Genomic DNA, 11,851 nt, shown 5'->3' on the forward strand with positions numbered 1-11,851 from the left:
GAAACCTCTTTGCAGTTGTAAGTTCTGGGAACTAGCAAACTGCCTGAATTGCTTCTGCAGATTATGTATAGCCCACTAATTATTTCTCACATCAGCAACTAATTGGGCTTGATCAACCATGATCTTTTTCAGCATCTCCTCCATGCTCATGTTACCATACTGCTTATTAGGCTGCTTCCATTGGGCCTGTAGTTGGTACCCCTATGCATTTCCTCTGGGTCTATATTGATTCTAGCCTTGACCCTGATTTTGATTTCCACCCAAAAAAAAGTTTGGGTGGTTGCGGCAACTCGGGTTGTAAGAGTTTCCATAATTTTATGAGACTCTTCCTCGTTGGGCATTGCCTACAAAATTAACAGAATTCGGGTTCACACCACATACCTCTGCACAATGATCACCACCTCCGCATATCTCACACCAAGATGGTGGTTGTTGAACTGCATTTACTTATGCGAGTTGTTGTCCCAATGTTAGATTGCTGAAGTGGGTGTTAAGGCTCAATCTGTGCAGTTAAGGTAGTCACAACATCTACCTCTAACATACCTGTAGTTTTCGAAGTCAGAGGTTTCACCCCTCCTCCGTTCAATTTGAGGTTGCCCTGCGAGATCCGGTTCATCAAGGTGAATAGCTTAGTATATGTCTTTTCCAAAGCCTGGCCACTTGCAGCTGAATCAAGTTGAATTTTTGTGTTAGGCTCCAATACCTCAATGAAGGTATGGACTAACACCTCATTAGACTGATGATGATGTGGGCAGCACATTAACATCGATTTAAACCTGTCCCAAGCATGATATAAGTTCTCTCCCCCTTTATGTCTAAAGCTCAAAATGTCACTCCTCATCTTAGCTATATTTCCAGATGGAAAAAATCGGATGAGGAATTTTTGTGCTAGATCATTCCAAGTGGTAATTGTGTTCGCGGGCTTTGAGTTTAACCATCTTTTTTCTTCCTCAAGCAGTGAAAACAGGAATAAAGTGAGCCTCACATAATCTGCATTTACTCCAACTAGAGTGTAAGTATCACTGATCTCGAGGTAATTCTGAATGTGAACTGTCGGATCCTCGTGTGACTGACCAGTGAACTGCCCATTAGTCTGCAATAGTTGCACCATACTCTGCTTCAATTCAAACCTTCCACCAGCTTCAGGCTTCTGAATGCATGATGTCACATTGGTGGGACGTGGGATTACCACATCTCTTACCTTCAACTCAACTATTATTATTTCAGGTTCCTCTAACTTAACTCTTGTTACTGGAGAAGTTAGTTCACTAGCAACAAGAGGGACTAGGTACGTAAGTCGTCTTTGCCTTCTCCGGTAGGGAACAAACCTTTTCGATTTAGCTAGCGGTGATACCAATCCTTGATTGTCATCCAGCTTGAAATTTCAGAACAACCTGCAACAATGAATTGCTCAGATAAAGTTGTCAGCACTTGCTTTTAATCTTATAAATCTGAAAAATCAAATAATTCCTAATTCTAAAGTCCTCGGCCGCGGCGCCATAAACTTGTTGCGTCCAAATTGAACAGGCAAATGCACGTGGTCGTTCAAGTATTAAAGTTGCTCTTATAAAGAGCCGGGTATCATACCCACATGGACTTACGCTTAGAATCATTCAATTTCTCTAACTTTCAGCAAATCACAAGTGTTATCAAGATTTCAAAAGTGATTTAATTTCTAATTCTAGGATTGTAACAAAATGTAACAAAAAGCGATTCAATTTCACGGGTTAAAAAAAACAATTATTGGGTAAAGTCAAAGGCTACATCTTTTATCAGGATTCCTGCAATAAATATCATTTAGATGGATTTATATCAACTATTGAATCAATGAATCACATGGTTAAATGTATGATCATGGTCTCCCCACCTCTAATCGCCTATGATACGTAATACCCTAACTACATCATTGAGCGGGGATATGATGGATGAAGTACGAAGCATTACGCTTTCTTCTTGAATAGTGACCCAATCATGGTTTCTAGGTATATCCCTATCCTAGATACAATTTAACCCTAGTTATTAAGAATTAATCATGTTTGTTATGTCCCATGGTCTATCCTCTTATTCCTCTCCCGAGTTCAATTTGGACAATATATTTATTTCATTGTTGATTAGTCATGAAATACGGAAAGCAAGAACATAAGAAAGATTCATATGATAATTGACAACAATCCCATGAAAAATTAATCGATTATAATTATCATGTAGCCACATCCCTACAACTAGGGTATTTAGCTACTAATAATCCACGATTCGATCAAGCAATGTTCAATTAACATAGAGAGATCGAAAAGAAAAAGAGTTAAGGATAGAACCCTAAAAGTGGTGAAAATGTTCTCTCAAGTCGTTGTTCTTCAAAACCTAGAAAAAGAATAATTAACAAAATAAAATATTAATCTATTTATACTAAACTCGAAACGGCCAAATCTAGCAACTGATGGTGCGACGCGGAGGGTATTTTAGATATAATTATGTGAATTTGTCTCTTCTCCGCGACGCGGCCTTGACATGGATCACTCTGCCTCATAACTGACTTTCACAAAGAAAATTAAATCCCTCTCCATGATGCGGAGAGAACGCGGACCACTCTGGTTCAATTCTGTCTCTCACATAAAATCAACATTTCCTTTCCGCGACGCGGAGAGGACATTGATATAACTTGGTCTTTTTCTTGTGCTTTACTCTTTTGTCCCTTTGTGATTTCCGATGCCCATTTCAGTGCTCGTTTCTCCAATTAAGATCACCTACACAACTAGTTATATTGATTAGCTCATAAATGACCAAAAGACTCGATAAGACTATAAACAAACACATATTGAATTTAAACTTAGCTTAAATATGGGAATTATTATATTTCTAGGCATATAAATATGCCTAAGATCATTAGTTAAGGCTAATTCCACTATGATAGTATGAACAAGAATATGAATTATGAACTATAGTTACTCAAGAAGTTTTCCTTGAATCAAAGCCCTAAAGAAATCTTGAATCAATGGAGAAACACTTCCCTCTTCTATTCTCTTCTTCTTCTTCTTCAATTCTAGAGAGGGAATTTCGTGAGAGTAATTTAGGGGTTCTAAGATTAATTAGCTAATGACCTAGTTTAGGGTACTATTAGGTATTTATAGGTTATTATTTAAATAATTAACTTACCTCCCTAAGACCTAACTAATTACTTAGTTAATTCCCTGAACCGCTCACCTAAAACTAAAACTCCAAAAACTGTGAAGACCTACGGATCCCCACCTACGGACCATAGGTGGGGTGACGCCTTGTGCTGCACCTTCATGGATTGTACCTGAGGCTCATCTTTGCAGGCCTGATTCAGGCCTTGACCTACGACACCCACCTACGGGGCGTGGGTCAACTTATTGGACGTAGGTGGCCAATCGCAGGTGCTGCCAATTTTGGAAGTTTTGGGCAGTCTTAAAGGTTCTTCCCAAGGACCCCTTGGGGGATCGTACCTTGACTCCCTAACCCTTAAACCCCTATTCTAACTATGGGAAACATTTTTACAACCTCTAATCCTCATACGACACTTCAAACCTCTTACAAAAGGCTCCAGAACTCACTAGTTCAACCTGCTAGATTCTGAGATCTTACAAAACTCTTGAGGATCTTCCTTTACCATAGACCCATGAAAGTCCAGAGGATTCATCCTAGTGAAGTCCCTCACTCTAGATGTTTCCGTACCCACATTTGGGTTCACGGGAACTGCAACCTCGCTATTTGCTTGGGCTATTACTACTTGAGCCAACACTTGAAAAACAGCCCTAAACTCCTCATAAGTCACTTGCTCGGCCAAAGGATCGACTGGAACTCGAGGAGCTTGCACAGGAGCTTCTTGTTCCGCATTCTCCCTCACTTTCCTTCTAGCATAAGATCATTTAACCATATCCTATAGTGCATAAGATACGGATTAGGAGAGAGACGTTATAGAGTTAAACTCTATCGCACGACTTTAGAGTAATGAAAGAAGTGGAGTTCCTAATCATCTTGTAGCCTCTCTTTCATAAATGTGGCACTCTTCACACTCGTGAAAAAGATTCTACTCGATGACATCCTAGGACCATTCTAAACCTTATGCTCTAATTACCAAGTTTGTCACGACCCAGGGGTACCCCGATGCAACATGGCATAGCGGACCCCAAGGGACCCCATGCAAGCCACTTAGCATTCATAACATAAGAAATAGAACAAGGAAGTAAATACAACATTACATGTCCAATAGTTTTATAAAAGAAAATTGGAAGTCTAAAACACTTTGTCTCAATAGCTATCTAATACAATCGAATGAAATCGGGCCTAGCCTATACATCATGTCCAAAAGTGAAATACAAGAAAGAAACTGAAACAATGAAAGTTTGGACTCACCAAATCTTGGGAACCTTGTATCAACCACTAGCCACAAAATTGAGAAACCTCACTGTCGGGCCCTACATTTAGGGAAATGTATGCAAGAGTATGTGTTAGTACCAAACAATGTACAGAGTATGATACCTATGCATAAAACATTTAAATCATGATTAAAGGTAAATTTTATGACATGCAATTGACCATGCTAAAACATGATACAAAAGGCTTAGAAACAGATGTCATAAAACATGGTCAATGCAAGCGAACATCATTTGACATCTTTGAACACAAATGAGATGCTTCTTGCAGTAACCTTAGTTCATTATTATTGGGAGAATTTTCCTTCACCTACCTAGAGACCATGTGAGTATAACATGATCCCTCAGTGTCTCCCACACCGAAAATGGTTTTCCTTTTTTCCAAGGTAAGGACCATAAACTTCTAGCTTAGGTGGATTCACTAGCTAATGTATATCTCAACAATCATCCTATAGGGGAACCTAGAAAAGGGATAAAGAGATTACTTCTAGAAACCCAAACTCTACTAACAGGAGAGCTTCCATCTCAATATCCTCTCGGTGTTAAGCATAAATCCCACAGAATAGTCATTTCTTACTTATTCTTATTTTCCATGGAAAGGCACGTTATCTTGCTAATCAAAGCTAAGTCATAATTAATGGAAAGGTATCATTAAATAACCAGTCCAATCTAAGTCATTCAGATAGATCTTAATTATTTGATTCAATTTGGTGAGAAGATATTTCAACCTCAGAATACTTTTGTGTGAGAAAACATTTCACAATCATGCTTTCATCTCTATATGAGACAATCTTTCAATAAAACATCAACAACATCATCATTGATACTTCACTCTCAAAGCATCCTTAAAACATTTGCATAGATTTCATAAGGACATGCATAATTCCATAATTTACCTTTCAAGGTTAAAAACCAACTTTCAATCATCATGTGACGACCCAAGGGCACCCCATAGACGTAACATGGGATATAGGACCCCGAAAGGCACCATGTAAGCCACATATCATATCATAACTTAAGTAAATAACTATGAAGAGTAAAACACATTTTTAAGTCTTTAAAAAACGTTTCATAAAAGCAAAAAAGAAGTCTAGACATCGTCTCATTTAGCCATCTAATACAATGGAAGTCTCAAAAATAGTGTCACAACCCTCAACAATGGAAATCCAAAAGTCTAATACAACAGTGAAAGAAATGGAACAACATGCTATCACTCGTCCTCGGATCCATGAGGACTCACCACTAGCTAGGAGAATAGTGGATCCAAGCTTTTGCACATGAATGGGACACACCTTAACAACCCGGCCCTACACTTATAGAAAAGTGTAGAAAATATAGGTTAGTTAACAAATTGCACTATGTATTAAAGCCATGCAAGAAATGATTGAAACATGCCAAAAATGACATTTTACTTGAAAGCCATGCAATTTACCAAGTTTGAACTCATACATACATACATTGAAAATCATAAGTCATAAACCATGCTATAATGCATAAATCATCATCTCATAGTAGCAACATATCATAAGTACCCTTAAAGTCCACTTGTGCATTGCATGAGTAAGATCCCATACCCCTACTCATACTAAGTAAAGCTTCTTGGATAGCTATATTAAGCCTTAACCGACATATACCATGTGAGCTAACATGAAATCCAGTGTCTACCCCCCACTGAAAAAAGGGTTGTCCTACTTTCCAAAGGTAGAACCAGACTCTTATCTTAAGTAGATCCACTTGCTAAAGACCCATGTGAGCACATAATTTATAGGATTAGGTGATTGCTTCTAGAAACCTAGAGTCAACTAACGTAGAAGGTTTACATCTCATGAGATAACTACTGTGGGAACCCGAACTCAACTATCGTTAAAGGAACCCATTTGGGAAGCCATACTCAGCTATCGTATAAGCTTCTATCTCATATTCATATACTCTCGGTGCTAAGAATTAATTCCCATTGAGTTCATATTCAGTCTCGCCTTAAATTAATAATTATGGTAGAATGTCTTGACACTCAAACCAACATAACTCATGCTCAACTCATAGATTCATTAGGTGAGACTGGTCTACCAATCTTAGAATCATCATATATGTCAAACCTTTCACATAGTATTATACTCATACATAAATGTGTTCATGAGGAAATCAACACAACACCACATCAACTAGATCATAATCATATTCACTTTACTCTAAAACTGTTCTCATGGCCCTCACAATCATACATCATTCACATATCTTGACTTTCGAAGCCACAAGCCATCAACACATCCACAATCACTAAAATAGACATGAATGATAGTATGATTCAAGTAACCCTACTATAATAGGCATAATCTCATATCAATCCTTCTAGAATCAACAATTCACATCATATGATCCAAGTCTAGGTAATTAGGGATGCCATGAGTTTTTGGGGGAATTTCATCATATATCAACAATCAATCATCAATTCAATCATAATTTGTCGTAATTTAACCATTAATTTTTTTTTTAGAAAGAACCGACAAGAATGATGATAAACCCTATCTCTAGGGAATCTACTAGTTTTGAAATTGAATTTGGAGGGGACTCCTTGAATGGAAATTATCCAAGGATGAAAGACTACCATACCTTGGTGATGAAACTTCAAAGAATTTGTGTGAAATATCCTTGAATCTTCAAGGCCTAGCTCCAATTCTACCCTTCTTCTTCTTTGAGTTTTACAGAGAGAAATATTGTGAGGAAGATGGACTTTTGGTTTGATATGGGTATTTGTGAAAAATGACTTAGTTTTGGTGTATTTTGGCTTAAAATATCTTATATAGTTGCATAAAAATCATACTAAACCACACCACATTATTAGGACTTATATGTGAAAACCCCAAAATAACCCTCACTTTAAGTGTGGTGCGAGGCCCCACAACCATGTTTCACGAGCCATCAAGGGAACCACGGCCAGTGGATGTTCCCGTGGCCCCTTGACCAGTAACTCCCTCAACATGCCAAGCCTCCCAAGTGGTGAAGGCAACCCCATGAACCTTCCCACAGTCTGTGGTCTTCACCACGAGCCGTGAAGTGGCTCGTGAAGGGGAGCCTTCCTTGGGGAAGCCTTGGGAGCTCATTGCCTAACCAACCACGGGTGGCACCACGACTCGTGGTGAACACCACAGGTCGTGAAGCCCCTTGTGGTCATGGTGGGCAATAGCTAGGTGCATTTTGGCAGCCTTGGTCCCTTTTCTCTGGCCTTCACCCAATCCCATTGGCCCTTACCCTTAACTCTTGACGTTGACCCTCACGTTTAGGATCTAATTAACCTACTATTTTCAGAAGTGTTACATTATCTCCCCCTTGGGAATATTCGTCCTCAAATGATGATTTAGACACCTTAAGGAAGTGAAGACTCAAGACTAGTAGCCCATCATGCATGCAACATTAAATAATTCACGGAGGAAACATCAAGTCCATTTCAAGACATAATCCATGCAATACAAAGGAGTAGGAACTACATATATCAACCCAATATGCATGAAACTCAATATTTCTCATACTCATAGGAGGAAATACCTTCTCCATCTAAAATGATGCTCAACAGACATCATGGAGCCAATATGCAATTACTCTCAAAAGCATACTTAAGCATGTTCATCAACATATCTCATGAAGTCAAATAAGCAACTGATACTAATATGCACAACAACATGAGGAACATAATTTATGAAAACTCATTTTCTTACTAAACATGAATTTCATCAAGAACATGCATAACATAAGGAAATCATGAAAAAGCTCATATAATACACATGACTCCCAAAACACTAAAACTCAAGAGGCATTATTTACCTCAAGCTTGAATTGTAATAGAAGGAAAGAGATGAGGATATCGGGACTTCACATCGGCCTCGGCCTCCCAAGTAACACCCTCAACTAAATGATTTCTCCATAAAAGGAAATAGATGAGGATATTGAAACTTCTTTGAAATTGACTCTAGGGTGAAATCTAACCCTAGATGAAGGATCACCATACCTTTACTAAGATTCCCCAAGAAATTTGATGGAGAAAACGCCTTGAATCCAAAGCCCTATCTCCCACTTCTTCTTCTTCTTCTTTGGGAAATTCTAGAGAGAGAATTTTTGGAAAGAAGAACTCTGGTTTTGATTTGGGTAAATGATGAGAGAATGACTTGTTGGAATTAAAACTATATATACTAATGATATAAACAATTTAAAATCAACCCCACTTAATAATTATTAAAAGGGAAATTACATAAAAACCCTTAAATGAGGCAGCCCCGTCAGGGAACACATCAATCTATACGGTCCGTGAAGGGGGACCATGGCCTGTGAAAATGCCCGTGGTCCTCCTAGGAAGTGTCCCCTTTTTCCATGCCAAGCCCCAATATGCTAAGGCATCTTTACGGACGACTTCACGGTCCGTGGTCAAGACCACTGGCTGTGAAAGTGGTCGTGGACTTGGGGCAGTAGCTTGGCCTCAAGGCCTTGCATCCCAAATGCCCAAGTGATCTTCACATACCACTTCACAGCCCATGGTCAAGTCCACTGTTCATGAAAGTTCTCGTGGTCAGGAGAAAGTGCTTGGCCAACGTTGGGCAGCCTTGGCCCTTGGCTTAGGCCTTGCCTCCTTGGCTTGGCACTTGCCCTTGCAACCCTTAACCAACTTCAAAAGGTCCTTCAACTATGGTGTCTTACACGTATCTTGATGTTGACTCTCACGATTAGGCTTTAGTTCACTCATGATAACCTTCTACCAACATCACACATAACCATAAAGCAACCCATTCATACTAAAGTAAAAATCACAATCTTCCATCTCAAATCTATCAAGTCACATAGCCATAGTTGGCAGCATAACCAACCCTTTTCCTTCCCTCAACCCTTCTAGCATACTCCTTTCAAGTGGTCACACTCTAAAGACCATCACAAAAGGAACAAGGGATAGACATTATAGAGTTAAACTCCATGGCACGAGATGAAGAATGAAAAAGTGAAACTTTCTTAACATCCAATAGCCTCTTATTCATAATGTGACGCGTTTCACATTATGAACAAGACCCTACTAGATGTGGTTTGAGAAAACCTAAGACCATTCCAAAATCTTGTGCTCTGATACTATGTTTGTCACGACTCGAGAGCACCCCCTAGTCGTAACATGGCGTACTCGACCCCGAAGTGGTCTTATACAGGCCTCATATCATTCATAATATTGGAATCATTTCTCATTAAAAAGCAAGCGGAAGACTTTCTATACCATGTCTCAAACCGTCTAATACTTTAAATACAACTTTGGGACTAAACCCATACAAAGACTCTAAAACATACAAAGAAAGACATAAAGGAAATACAACGAGATTTTTCCTCAAAACTATGAGGACTTACCAAGTCTTCATCTTCAAGCACCTTAGAAACCTACTCCTCAAGCATAGAACACCAATATCTCCACATCCTACACTTTAGTAAGAAAAGGGGAAGAATGGGGTTAGTGCAATTAAGTACTAAGTATGATGACCATGCAAAAACTTCCTTTAAAAGGGACATTTGGTTAGAAACCATGCATTGTGCCACTTTATAGAAATACCATGAAAAATAGCATGAGAGACATCAATTACAAGTATAATCATCACACAAGTCATAACATCCATTTGATCAATACCAACGTGTAAACCATTACCTTTTTTTTCCTTAGACCTTCACTTCAAGTAACCCTCATGCTATACCTTGTGCAATGTATGGATAGTGTCCCATTCCACCATCCACACCAAGTCACTACATTAAGGTCACCCAAAGTGAACTTACCATTCATTCCTTTTAACCATTACACCGCATCCACGCACAAGAGACATAACATTTCATAAGGCATGATAAGGGAAAATTAGTCATAATCAAACCCAAGTATAGCATGCATATCATACTAAGCATTTAGGACACATTCATGCATTTAGAGGACTTTCATACATTAGCCATTTAGATTTAGGGAACTCACTCAAGACATTTTCAAAGTCTATTTGTATAATGTGTAGATATCATCCCATACTACTACCTACACTTTGTAGAACCTATCCAGTAACAAGAATGCACATCCCACATGATGGGAATACAATTTTAACCGACATAGACCATGAGAGCTTGTCATTGAATCCTGTGTCATATAGCCCTACACCGTAAAGAGGTGTTATACTTGCCTAAGGTAGAATGATAACATTAGCTCAGATGAATCCTTAGCATGGATGAAATCCACTAGCTAATATCCTATGTGGGCACATAGTTATGGGATAAGGTAGATGATCATTGAAACTCGACATCTATATCGGGAGAGTTTCATCTAACCAAATCCACTCAGTGCTTAGCTTATATTCCTATAGAGTATTTTATTACTTCATCATATTTACACATGAGAGGGTGCCCTTGGCCTACCGTCCCAAGGTACATTCATTAACACATGAAAGGGTGCCATGAGCCTACCAATTCAAGGTTCATTTTAGAAAAGCTCATTAACTCCTCTCGAAAGGGTTCCATAAGCCTACGCAGTGTCCCCCTTTGCCTTGCCAATCCCCAAGATGCTAAGGCATCTTCATGGAATACTTCAAGGTCTGTGGTCAAGACCACTGGCCGTGAAAGTGCTCGTGGACTTGGGGTAGTAGCTTGGCCTCAAAGCCTTGCATCCCAATTTCCCAAGTGACTTCACATACCACTTCACGGTCTGTGGTCAAGTCCATGGGCCGTGAAAGTGACCGTGGTCATGAGGCAGTGCTTAGCCAAGATTGGGCAGCCTTGGCCCTTGCCCCCTTGGCTTGGCACTTGCCCTTGCAATCCTCAACCAAATTCGAAAGGTCCTTCAACAATGTATTCTAACACGTATTTTCATGTTGACCCTCACGATTAGGTTGTAGTTCACCCTATCATTTTCCGAGTCGTTACAAGTTGCCTTCGAAGATATGATTGACTAAGGGTGATAATTCCCTTTTCTACATGAAGTTTGCCAATAGTAATACCAAAGTTGGGTGAATATGACTAGGATGAATTCAATGATATGCTTAGTGTGAAGGGTAGTATGGGATGCTTTTCATGCATTGCACAAGTGTGTCTTGAGGTTATTTAGAAGTATGGTATTCTTATGGTAGATATGCTTATGAGTTGACCATGTATATAGACTATGATTAACATGACCAAAAAGGGATAATTGGCTTTGGTGGTATTATGGGATGTTATTCTTACTTTGCACGTGTATGTTTTTTAGGTTACTTGAGAATGGTGCTATTACGGTATAGCAGAGTAAGAGTTAATTATGCTTACAGGATTATGACTTATCTCCTATGCTCATTCAATATGTCTTATGTTGACTTATGATTATATGATGCTTATGTTGGAGATAATGATATGACTATGTTATTATCTCTTATGCTTATGTCTTATGTTGACTAACCATTTTGAGATGCTCCTATGAGATTATGCTAGCTTTCATA

General features: G+C 39.0%; 1 non-coding gene across 1 annotated transcript; it reads left to right on the forward strand.

Moving 5' to 3' along the window:
• Nucleotides 1-739: 739 nt before the first annotated feature.
• LOC125840603 (small nucleolar RNA R71) lies at nt 740-844 on the forward strand. Its single transcript, XR_007443752.1, has one exon. It is a non-coding gene; the product is annotated as a small nucleolar RNA R71 (small nucleolar RNA).
• Nucleotides 845-11,851: the final 11,007 nt, after the last annotated feature.

This window comes from Solanum verrucosum, unplaced genomic scaffold (assembly GCF_900185275.1).
Source record: "Solanum verrucosum unplaced genomic scaffold, falcon-dt-bn FXZP01000188.1, whole genome shotgun sequence".
In the NCBI taxonomy this organism is placed as follows: domain Eukaryota; kingdom Viridiplantae; phylum Streptophyta; class Magnoliopsida; order Solanales; family Solanaceae; genus Solanum; species Solanum verrucosum.